This window comes from Lathyrus oleraceus, chromosome 2 (assembly GCF_024323335.1).
Source record: "Lathyrus oleraceus cultivar Zhongwan6 chromosome 2, CAAS_Psat_ZW6_1.0, whole genome shotgun sequence".
In the NCBI taxonomy this organism is placed as follows: domain Eukaryota; kingdom Viridiplantae; phylum Streptophyta; class Magnoliopsida; order Fabales; family Fabaceae; genus Lathyrus; species Lathyrus oleraceus.
In genome coordinates, this window is record NC_066580.1 from 461,183,030 (window position 1) to 461,196,143 (window position 13,114).

The following is a 13,114-nucleotide window of genomic DNA, read 5'->3' on the forward strand; positions in this document are numbered from 1 at the left end:
AAGGAATTCAAAATGTTGGATCTAGTAAACCTGTCTTATTTCCTAAGCATGAGATTTCAAATGTCGAAGCAAGGCATGGTGCTATATCAAAGAAAGTATGTCAAAAAGATACTCAAGAGAATCCTGATGAATGGTTTGACTCATGTATCTTCACATGTCGAACCAAACTTGAAGTTGGAGAAGCAATGAGAGGAAGACAAAGTTGATGAAACTTTGTTGAAACAAATTATCGGATCTCTGAAATATGTGTGCAACAGTCGTCTTATATAGGTTTCTCAGTCAGATTAGTGAGCAGATACATGAGTGAACCAAGGGTGTCACACATGAAAGCTGCAAGAAGAACCCCAAGATACTTAAAAGGATCGATAAACTATGGAATTCTATTTCGAAAAGACTTTGAAAGAAAATAAGATGTGGTTAATTTCTATTCAGATGTTGATTTGTGTAGAGATAAGGAAGATCAAAGAAGCACAACATATTTTTTCTTTCAAGTGTTTGGTGCCCCAATCTCATGGTGCTCGAGAAAGCAACTTGTGGTGGCGTTGTCACCACGTGAGACTGAATATATAGCAGAATTTTATGTTGCGTGTCAAGCAATTTTGATCAGATGTGTGCTTGAAGAAATGGAGATCGAAGTGAATAAACCTCTAGGGTTGCAGATCGACAAGAAGTCAGTCATAAATCTTGCGAAAAATTCAGTTTTGCATGGAAGAAGTAAGCACATTGAAGCTAGATTTTATTTTCTTAGGAGGAAGGTAAACCGAGATGAAATTGAAGTGATACATTGCTTAAGTGAAACACAGTTGGCCGACATTTTCACTAGAGGATTGAAGATCGGGAGATTTCTAAATTTAGAAAGAAATTAAAAATAGTTCTGATCGACTATGATTAACATATGTTCGACAACTTGGATTATAAGAGGGTATGTTGAGATATGTAATATAATCCAAGTTATGTGTGGTTCAAGTCCAAAGATAATTAGGCTTTAAGGTTTGTTACTTAATTTGCTATATTTGTTACTTAGTAGTCAAATAACTTTGTATATAAATACATGCATATATAGATCAGTTTGTAACACAATCAATTCAATAATAGAATCCTAATTTTCATATTCTCTCTCTTTTCTCTTCTCACAAAAGTGTCTCATACGCTAACATCGACAACTTGAATTTAAAAAAACTTTCATATCTACGTTACATAAAATACACTCGAATCTTGTGGGAAAATACTAATAAAGGTCACAAAATTTCTAAAATCTCCCCTAGAAAGATATCTCATAGACCATCACACATTAGATGTGCATAATTTAGGATGTTCTCGGTTTTGTGCTTCTCAAGCTTATAAAATTACAAACATTAAATTGTTTTTCAAATACATAATACTTGTACAAGCTCAATTACTTGCAAATGCCCTCGAACCAATTTTTCTTATGAATTTTTGCTATCATGTGCTAATTGAAATGCTCGAGATGCATGTGTCAAAATTTTGTTGAATTCAACTTTAAATTTATAGTCAAAACATTAAAATTTACAAAAAGAAAAAGTTAAATTATCCTCGTAACTTATAGTATAACCTAAAAAAATCTTGTCTCTATTTAAGAAAAATTTGAATAATCAATATATATTTTTTATTTATAGTTCAAAATATCGATTATTTTATTATAATTGGGACCAAGGGACAAGTCTAGTGTAGAATAGGCGTCTTCACTAGTGAGTGTACCTCAACAATGATTGTTGAGTAAATTCAGTTTACATTTCTTTTTCAATGTATCTAATAAATGGTTGGAAATCTTGACTTACTGAGCATTAAATAGATTGTGTCGGTAGTAGTTGTAGCAGTAAAATATAATCAATGAACTATGTAATATATAATATATATACAGCCTGAAAATCATCATGTTTCTCCCTGAATCTCAATCTGCAATGTCAGTTCAGGTTAAAGAGTCTTCCATGTGCGTTCCTACATAATAATACTATAGGTAAATGGCAGAAACTTACTATAATTTGACGCAAGCTCAACAACTCTTACTAAATTAAGCTATAGAGCCTCAAACTTTTTTAAGATTCGCATTACTTTAATCTAAATAAGCTATTATATTTTCATGAAAAAAGTTGTAGATATAGATTCTCTGTTGTTGCAGGACCCATTCGTGAGAGGGAGATATGCGCTGTGTTTGAAACCGACTGGACTTTAAATATAGAAGGAAAAAAAGAAGATAATGTCACAAAATCTAAGGTGAAATCAAACGATGTATGTTTAATTTTTTTAAAAATAATTATGATTTTTAAAAATAATATCAATATAATCACTATTTTAAAATATTTATTAATATAATTATTTTTCAAATATCATAAATGCAATAGAATGGAACACTTCGACACAGAGGCCATTTGAATGCGTTTTTCATAATTAATTCTATATAAAATTAATATATATATATATATATATATATATATATATATATATATATATATATATATATATATATATATATAAACATGTGAAGAACAATGCGAATCTATGTGCTTGTAGATATGAAATTAATGATCATCCTGATAATCTTCCGCAATATCTAATTTTTGGGAGGTTAAAATATTGTTCTCATAGATTGTAATAGGCAACAAATTTTATATTTCATTGCAATAGCTTAAATATTTTTTTAAAACTTTATACAATGGCTCAAAAGCGTTCTTGTATATGATAAAGAGAATGACTCCAATTAACAATGAATTATAACCGTTCTCATATAATTTTTAATTATTTAATAAAAAATATTTTTTTAATAACATTCTCATATGTTATTCTAAAACTATCATTTTCATGAATAATGTCTCCCGCGGGAATCCAACTGGTCACCATTAAATTATTATTTTTTCATTTACTGCTTCAAATTTCATCGTTCCCTTTCTAAAATTTCAATGAGCGCATTTCTGAATTTTCATTTCCCTCCCGAATCACGAAAATAGGGAATATAGTTTAATTCTTGATTGGTGATTGTTGCATAGAGACAGAGAAAAAGAGACTTCACTCCAATTTATTGAGATATTTGTAAAGCAAAAGAAAGAGAGAACCGAGAGATTCAGTAACCCTAACTCTTTCTTCATTCCAAAAGTAACCTTAACCCATTCTTCTTCTTCCGAGCTTCTGCAACACCTAACCCTAACATTTTTTCACGTCACAAGCTTCTCCTTCTTCTCTCGTGTAGGATTCGTCACCCCATTAAGAGCTTCTTTCACCTACGAGCTCTGATTCAACTTGTGTATGTTTGTACATGCTCTGCTTCAACTTTATCTTTTCTCTGCATGCAAATCTTACCCTTTCTTTTTCGTAGGTCGCAACTTGCGTACATGATACTATCGGTATACGAGTTTTTGATTCATCCTGGTAAAAATGTGAGAAATTGTTGAATCTCACAACATATTATCGCATGCTCCTGGCTAATTATATCTGTACATAACTTGACATTGTTTGTATTAGCTATTATATGTATTTTATTTTAAGATTTGTGATATGAACTTACTTGATAAATGTGTTCCTTGTGTAATATATTTTGAGTCTCTCTGTCCTTGATTTGTTTAAACTCAAAATTATAGTATATACTCTGTTATAGTCTATTGCAGAGTCTAGGTGTTCAGACGTCAAATAAAAGAAGAAAATGTTAAATACAGTATAATGCCATAAAACTCTTGTATTTGATGTATTTATCTACCCTTTAGAACCTGTCTTTCAGTTTACCCACTAAATGCTATATGGGTAACACATAAAATGAAGACTAATCTATCCATCATGAATAGGTGTCCAAAAAATATAGGAACATTTGGAATTCTCACATGTTAATGTTACTGCTAAACCTATGCACTAGATGCTCAGATATAAGTTCAATGAAACAAATGCAAAAAATGAACTGATATGAGAAACAAATTCATCTACCTCATAAAGAAGTAGTGTTTATACTCTCTTCGACTGTAATGTATTCACATATATCCCATATCATTTCTTCATTTTTAACCCTTATCCAAAGCAACATTTCATAGTAACCCAATTGTGAAATTGAACTGGGATTACCTGCTTGGATAACATCATAGAAAAGTTAAAATTCTTGAACAAGGCCCATGTCAATTAGACACTCAAGAAGTGGGTGATAGGTTTTCTCTTTTAGCTAATGCCCACATTCCCTCATTAATTTTAAAAGGTGATAAGTGTTGCCCAATTTGTTAGTAGCAATGTATTCATCATCAGTCTCCCTAGCCTTCTTTATGTAGAATTACTGATAAATAGTGGAGTGAGTTAGAGTGTATTGTTTAATTTTGTATCCATGCATCTTGTGTAATGTTCATGTTTACATATGTTATTCATATGAATAAAATATGCAATTTAGTATTCGTTTTATGTCGAAGTCTGATTTCGTAAAGTATAGTCAAGGTGGGTGTGCTATGCAGTTTTTCATTTGCAGTAACCGCTCAAGTTTGTTGTTTCTGGTTTGTTCTAGTGCCAAGAGTTTTTTCGGTATGGTGGGCCTATCGACAAAGTTGTTTTGGTCTGCTTCAGGCTATTCACACAGCCATTTCGGTCAACTACGACCTATCTCAGAGTTGTTTCGACCTTCCGTAGGCATCAACAACTCTTTGGTCTTGTGCGAATTAGTTGCTGGAAATGGTTGAAAAGCTTAACAGAATTTGCATCAAGGAACATAGTCAGATATATTAACATATATTTTATAGGAAGGGCATGCCACTATTTGCGGAATTACATAACATAGAGTAAAATAGACACTTTAGACAATGATATAAAAATATGTATACTAGAGAACATATGTTTTTAAAAGTAACTAAGAATTTAACTAAGTGTAGTAAAAACATTTCATATATTTGGTGTTCCTTGTATTTATTTGATGATCCTTAACTTGTGTAATTGTCAACACAAACATGTCAGCATTAGGTTTAGATTAAAGGCAAAGACAAAAGTAGACAATCATGTTTAAAGGTTAATCCTTTGGAGAGAAAGCAATATGATAATTGAAATTTTTTGATTGTTTTACTTCATGTAGAACAATATGGATGGAGGGGACTACATAACTTTGTCCAATTGAAATTGCTTTACTCTTTCAGTTTTGTTCTGATATAACGTAGTCTAGCTTTTCTTGAGGTTGTGGTATTTTAATTGTTCTGTCATTTTACTTTTATTTACTACTATTATATATATAAAAGATTAGTGAGCATGTGGATCTATGTGCTTGCATATATGAAATTAATGATCATACTGACAATCTTCCACTACAACATTTTTACCCTATAGCAACGCCTAGTTTTTGGGAGGTAAAAATATTATTCTCATAGATTGTAATAGGCAACGAATTTTATATTCCGTTACAATAGCTTAAATATTTTTTTTAAACTTTATAGAACGGCTCAAAAGTGTTCTTGTATAGGACAAAGAGAACGACTCCAATTAACAACGAATTATAACCGTTCTCATATAATTTTTAATTCTTTAAATAAAAAATGATTTTTTTAATAACATTCTCATATTTTATTCTAAAACTATCATTTTCATGAATAATGTCTCCAACGGGAAATGAACTGGTCACCATTAATTTTTTTTTTCATTTACTGCTTAGAATTTCGTCGTTCCCTTTCTGAAATTTCAATGAGCACATTTTTAAATTTACACTTTCCTCCCAAATCATGAAAATAGGGAATAAAGTTTAATTTAAGATTTTTGATATGAACTTACTTGATAAATGTGTTCTTTGTGTAATATATTTTGAGTCTCTCTTTGTCCTTGATTTGTTTAAACTCAAAATTATAGTCTACTTTATGTTATAGTCTACTGCATAGTCTAGGTGTTACGACGTCAAATAAAAGAAGAAAATGTTAAATACAATACAATACCACAAAACTCTTGTATCTGATGTATTTATCTACCCTTTAGAACATGTCATTCAGTATTCCCACTACATGCTATACGGGTAACACATCAAATGAGGAAAAATATGTTCATCATGAATAGGTGTACAAAAAATATAGGAACATATAGAATTCTCATATGTTAATGTTACTGCTAAACCTATGCACTAGATGCTCAGATATAAGTTCAATGAAATAAATGTAAAAAAAAGAACTGATATGAGAAACAAATTCATCTACCTCATAAAGAAGTAATGTCTCTACTCTCTTCGTCTGTAATGTATTCACATATATCCCAGATCATTTCTTCATTTTTAACCATTATGCAAACCAACATTTCATACTAACCCAATTATGAAATTGAGCTGGGATTACCGACTTGGATAACATCATAGAAAAGTTAAAATTCTTGAACAAAGCCCATGTCAGTTATATACTTAAGAAGTGGGCGATGCATTTGCTCTTCTAACTGAAGCCCACATTCCCTCATTAGTTTTAAAAGGTGATAAGTCTTGCCCAATTTGTCAGTAGCAATGTATTCATCATCAGTCTCCCTAGCCTTCTTTATGCAGAATTACTGATAAATAGTGGAGTGAGTTAGAGTGTGTTGTTTAATTTTGTACCCATGCATCTTGTGTAATGTTCATGTTTACATACGTTATTCATATGAATAAAATATGCAATTTAGTTCACGTTTTATGTCGAAGTCTAATTTCGTAAAGTATAGTCAAGGTGGGTGTGCTATGCAGTTTTTCGTTTGCAGCAACCACTCAAGTCTGTTGTTTCTGGGTTGTTCAATTGCCAAGAGTTTTTTCGGTATGGTGGGCCTAACGACAATGTTGTTTTTGGTCTACTTCAGGCTATTCACACTGCCATTTCGGTCAGCTATGATCTATCTCAAGGTTGTTTCGGCCTTCCGTAGGCACCAACAACTCTTTGGTCTTGTGCAAATTAGTTGCTGGAAATGGTTGAAAAGCTTAACACAATTTGCATCAAAGAACAGAGTCAGATATATTAACATATATTTTATAGGAACGACATGCCACTATTTATGGAATTATATAACATAGAGTAAAATAGACACTTTAGACAATGATATAAAAATATATATACTAGAGATCATTTGTTTTTAAAAGTAACTAAGAATTTAACTAAATGTAGTAACAACATTTCATATATTTGGTGTTCCTTGTATTTATTTGGTGATCCTTAATTTGTGTAATTGTCAACACAAACATGTCAGCATTATGAGTTTTGTCCAATTGAAACTAATATGATCATTGGGACTTTGTTGATTGTTTTACTTCATGTAGAACAATATGGATGAAGGGGACTACATAACTTTGTCCAATTGAAACTGCTTTAATCTTTCAGTTTTGTTGTAATATAATATAGTCTAGCTTTTCTTAAGATTGTGGTATTTTGATTATTCTGTCATTTTCCTTTTATTTACTATTATTATATTATGTATGCTAGATAAAGCTTCAAGACTTAATTGAAAATCATAGACAACCTTCTTATGAAGCTTTTGAAAGTGTATTGGGAAAACAAAAACCTTGGAGATTGTGTTACCATGGAAGAACCTCAACACCGAGTCTCTTTAAAAGAAATGAAGAAATTTCAAAACTTAAAAAAGAGCATGTTGCTGAGTGTAGCGGGGTTTTCGTTACCTTTAGGTTTATTGACTAAACCAAAAGTAAACATACAACTCGAGTCGCCACCACACTTTTATTTGTCCAAATGAAAGGCTAAAAAGCGAACAAAAGTCAAGTAAGAAGTTTTATCAAATTAAAAACTAATAAAAATGTCAGAGATCTAGGTAAGGGGGTTGGTTATGAAATGGGAAGGTTTTACGCACCAAAAACATCCTTAGTACTCTAAGGGAACTCTTTTTGCAAATATGTGTTGTAGGTTGGTATTTGTGAAAAGATTTGTGCAAAAATATTGGAGGGATGAGAAGAGAATAGATTATATTTACAAATTTTATTGTTTGAATGGATGGACCCATTGTCTACGTACCATCACAAAGGAGGACCAAAACTTCGTAGTTCGGGGTAAAAATCTCAAAGATTAGTGAATTGATTTGATCAAAAGCCTTAAGGTCTTTTGTTATTAAAGGGAGAAAACTCAAACTAAACCAACAATCCACCATGCGAGGAGGGCTTCAACATGCTAGTGAGGGGTTAACCCTATAATAAGCATGGAAGACTTATAATCCAATCACTAAGGATAAGGTGAGATTTACATCAACCACTATGATAACTCAAACCTATGACTAATGTTTATGAAAAGGTTTAAACAAAGGTGGCCATTGAAACCACGAAAAACAACTTGAAGTGAGTTGTATTTACAAGTTAGATTTATTTACAAAGTGAAGTCAAAGTTGGATTAAGATTTATTCACAATGAGTATTTATGAAAAGATTTTGAAAAGTCAAAGGCATAAGGCCTAAGTTTCTAATTTGAAACAATGTCAAAGTTTGAAAGAAAAGATTTTGGCTTGGTTAGAGTGGGGGGAAGAAGAGAAGGGCTAGTCCTAAAGCATACAAAGATAAGAGAAAGAAGATGAAACCTTTTGAGTTCCTTTTCTTGAAATCATAGAGATGATTCAAGATGCTCCTTTCCTTTGGACTTAGCACACAATCAAGCGATCTAACAATTTAGATTCAAGCTCCTAGGATCTCCATTTGTCTTGTCTCTCTTAACTTGGCTATTCATGACAATGGTCCCCTTTACTATCTCAAGATGGAATCCCTATCACACAAGAGCAAACATCAAAAAGTTCACAACACAATAAGAGGAATGGACAAAGAATAAGTTTAGGTGAGAAGTCTTTTAAAGTCAACTTTGAAATTTAGCATTCTAAAGGCATGAGGCCTAGTTGCTCTTCAACAAGTTTAGCATTCTAAAGGCATGAGGCTTAGTTGCTCTTGAACTTCTTTAAGCATGGGTATGTCCTAATTCTAAGTCCTTTCTCCTTATGCATTAGGTTCACACAAAACAAAGACAAAACAAACACAAGATAACAATATATTTATATACAATAATGAACTCAATTGAGCAAAAGGAAAATGACCTAAACATAAAATATATGCTCAAGTGAGCAAAATGAAAAGCAATATGAATAAATGAGCAAGAAATAAATGGCATTAAAGTAAATTGCAAGAAATTAAATGCTCAAATTAAATTTAGTAATTAGTATGGTTATGTTAGTTTGTCATAAGACAATGTAGCGTTATGTTAAGCAATCGTAAGTGGACTAATGTAGTAGTCACACCTATCTGAGACCGGTCAATAAAACTATAGGCAAATAAACACAAGTTAAAGATCATGACTAGTAAGCCAAGCTCCACAAACTTGCCATGCTAAAACAAAAGGGGAAGGGCCTTGTATGGACTTTAGGTTTTTTGCTTGACCAAGAAGCAACCTATCTTGGACACAAAACAACTCACTTGATCTTGGATCAAGTTGAGTTTGGTTTGGATCAAAGAAGGTTAAACCTCTCATTTGTTAAGACCAACCATAAGACATTTACTCATTGGTCAAAATAAAAAGAAAGGGATAAAGATGAAATGAATGGAAAGAGAATTCAAGTATCAAATTCAATTGATCAAATGTGAACCAAGTCATCATCAATCAATGTCAAACAGAAGAGAAATGAAGATTACAAGTCAACAAGTCCACCATAATTTTTTTGTATTTTTTGAATTAAAAATAAAATGCAAAATAAAATAAACAAAATATGGTCAAACCTCAAATTTAATTCAAATCAACTTCAACAAGTCCAATTAAATTCTCATAGGTCTAACATGGTCAAACAAACTTTGACAAATTTTCTCAACAATTTTTGAAATCAGGAACTATTTAAAAACAATTAAAAACAATAAAAAATAATATAATATGAATTAAAATCTCAAATAAATCTCAAATCAAATAAGAAATTGATGAGACTATTTTTCATTGACTTATCATGATCCATAGGTGTTAGGAAAATATTTTTGGATTTTTCAAATATCAGAAAGTAATTAAAAATGAATTAAAACTATAAAAAATCAAATAATTCACAAAAAGTATTAAATGAAGTCACAAAAATAATTAGAAATCAAAATATGAAACTAGATTTTTCAAGAAATTTTTTGGCATTGGTCTCATATTTTTGTGACTTCAAATAAAATATTTATGAATTTTTGAAAATAAAAGGAATTAACTGAAATTAAAAGAAAATAAGAAAAATAGAAAAATCCAGCGCCATTAGATCATTTCATTAATTGACATGACATGGATCACATGGCTCAGAGGCGCGGATGTATGGTGATCTCAAGTCAAGCACGCAACACATGGCATTAAAACAAGTAATCACAATGGATGGCCACGATTATAACGTTTAGGCACAATCCAAGGGATGTACAGCCAACACGTGGGGATGGTGGTGGAAACCACCATCTTCTTCGGTGATCTAACCATTTCCGGCCACCACGCGCAGGAAAATAAATTGTAATGAAAATAAAATGTAAGGACATCAAAATGAAGCTTAGGTGATGTACATCACCACTGTAACCATAGATCATCCTCACTCTTCCTATTTAGAGAGAAATGTGAGCTTGAAGATCATGGTGTGTCAACTGAAATGGCACGATTTGAACAATTAAGACCACCATTGGCCTGCCTCAAGTGAGAGGACTTCAGAAAACCACACAAACCAAAGAAAATCACATTGTATTGCAAGATCTAGATCAAAAAAGTTTGAGGTTCTACCTCTGAAATGAAGCTTCAAATGCCACGAATTCTCCAAGATCTTGATCTACTTTTACTCTGGAAGTGTGATGGTGATGATATGTTAAGGAATTGAGCTTTGAAAATCAACTAATGATGTTGAACTTCAAGCTTGAAAGAGAAAGAGAAAACTGAAAATTCCTTTAGTGAGGGTTGGGATTTCAATTCAGCAGCAATTCAGATCTTCACTTGGTTCCAAAATGAAGGAGATTGAGCTCCTATTTATAGCTGAAAAGGGTTGCAAGGCATGGTTCCCTCGTGTGCATGGGATTTGAATTCTCCTTGCATGGGCCTGTACAGGCGCATGTAAGACCCAATAATGGGTGATACACCATGCTGAGGTCAATTGGAAATGAATTGGACGTGCATAATGAACCACACAAGCTTGCACATCAAGTTATATCATGAAATGCCAAAATGGACATAAAGAAACAACTCTTCGAAACTCACACATGGAAAGTCCAAAAAAGTAATGTGAGTAATGGTTGGAAATCTCTTGGAATAAGGAACAAAAGTAATTTAGGTAAAAAATTCATTTGGAATTTGGAAATTAGTGAAAACATGTTGTGAAAGTTTGGGCACAAATCATGTCTAAGTCACCTTTGAAGTTTTTTTTACCAAAAACAAGCCTCTTCAAGCCCTTATGTTTCAATGATGCAAGCTTCAAATGGAAAAATATCCAACATAAAAGTTTTATATCTTTTCAATATGATAAATTTAGACTTAAATTTTGTATCATTTTGATTTTTTATGAGAAAGTTATGGGCACTTGAAGTTGGGCATTTTTCAAATTCAATGACTTAGGTCCAAAGTGACCTATAATGTTTTGTATTATCACATGTGTTTCTTTTAGGATTATGAAATTTTGTCCAACATAACATTTTAAGTAGACATCTTAAGCTTTCCAATTCATTTGGTCTCACCTCAAAGTCATAAAAATTAAGAAAGTTAGGTCCTTGGGAAGTTGACCCAAAATTAGGGTTTTAGTCAAAATGACCTATAATGTTTTTAAATTAATGATGACCTTCCAAGTTTCAAGTGGATTTTTGATGAACATTAAAGTTGTTCATATGGTTCTTAAGAACATTTTGGCTCTTGGGGTCATCTTCATTTGACAAACACATAAAAAGTTGTATCTCAGTGATCTTCAGTATAGTCAAGATGGGCGTGCTCTGCAGTTTTTGGTTTGCAGCAACCACTCAAGTCTGTTGTTTCTGGTTTGTTCTAGTGTCGGGAGATTTTCGGTCCGGTGGGCCTATCGACAAAGTTGTTTTGGTTTGCTTCAGGCTATTCACACTGCCATTTCGGTCAACTACGGCCTATCTCAGAGTTGTTTCGACCTTCCGTAGGCATCAACAACTCTTTGGTCTTGTGCGAATTAGTTGCTGGAAATGGTTGAAAAGCTTAACACAATTTGCATCAAGGAACATAGTCAGATATATTAACATATATTTTATAGGAAGGGCATGCCATTATTTGCGGAATTACATAACATAGAGTAAAATAAACACTTTAAACAATGATATAAAAATATGTATACTAAAGAACATATGTTTTTAAAAGTAACTAAGAATTTAACTAAGTGTAGTAAAAACATTTCATATATTTGGTGTTCCTTGTATTTATTTTATGATCCTTAACTTGTGTAATTGTTAACACAAACATGTCAGCATTAGGTTTAGATTAAAGGCAAAGACAAAAGTAGACAATCATGTTTAAAGGTTAATCCTTTGGAGAGAAAGAAATATGATAATTGAAACTTTTTTGATTGTTTTACTTCATGTAGAACAATATGGATGGAGGGGACAACATAACTTTGTCCAATTGAAATTGCTTTAATCTTTCAGTTTTGTTCTGATATAACGTAGTCTAGCTTTTCTTAAGGTTGTGGTATTTTAATTGTTATGTCATTTTACTTTTATTTACTACTATTATATATATAAAAGATTAGTGAGCATGTGGATCTATGTGCTTGCATATATGAAATTAATGATCATACTGACAATCTTCCACTACAACATTTTTACCCTATAGCAACGCCTAGTTTTTGGGAGGTAAAAATATTATTCTCATAGATTGTAATAGGCAACGAATTTTATATTCCGTTACAATAGCTTAAATATTTTTTTAAACTTTATACAACGGCTTAAAAGCGTTCTTGTATAGGACAAAGAGAACGACTCCAATTAACAACGAATTATAACCGTTCTCATATAATTTTTAATTCTTTAAATAAAAAATGATTTTTGAATAAAATTCTCATATTTTATTCTAAAACTATCATTTTCATGAATAATGTCTCCAGCGGGAAATGAACTGGTCACCATTAATTTTTTTTTTCATTTACTGCTTAAAATTTCGTCGTTCCCTTTCTGAAATTTCAATGAGTGCATTTTTAAATTTACACTTCCCTCCCAAATCATGAAAATAGGGAAT

At 31.8% G+C, this 13,114-nt stretch overlaps 1 long non-coding RNA gene across 2 annotated transcripts; it reads left to right on the plus strand.

Moving 5' to 3' along the window:
- Nucleotides 1–2,863: 2,863 nt before the first annotated feature.
- LOC127120396 (uncharacterized) lies at nt 2,864–12,753 on the plus strand. 2 transcript variants are annotated; one of them, XR_007803199.1, is made up of 3 exons: nt 2,864–3,259; nt 3,332–4,983; nt 12,400–12,753. It is a non-coding gene; the product is annotated as an uncharacterized LOC127120396 (long non-coding RNA). The 2 variants fall into 2 exon arrangements; XR_007803198.1 differs by having other exon boundaries at nt 3,332–4,938; nt 12,355–12,753.
- Nucleotides 12,754–13,114: the final 361 nt, after the last annotated feature.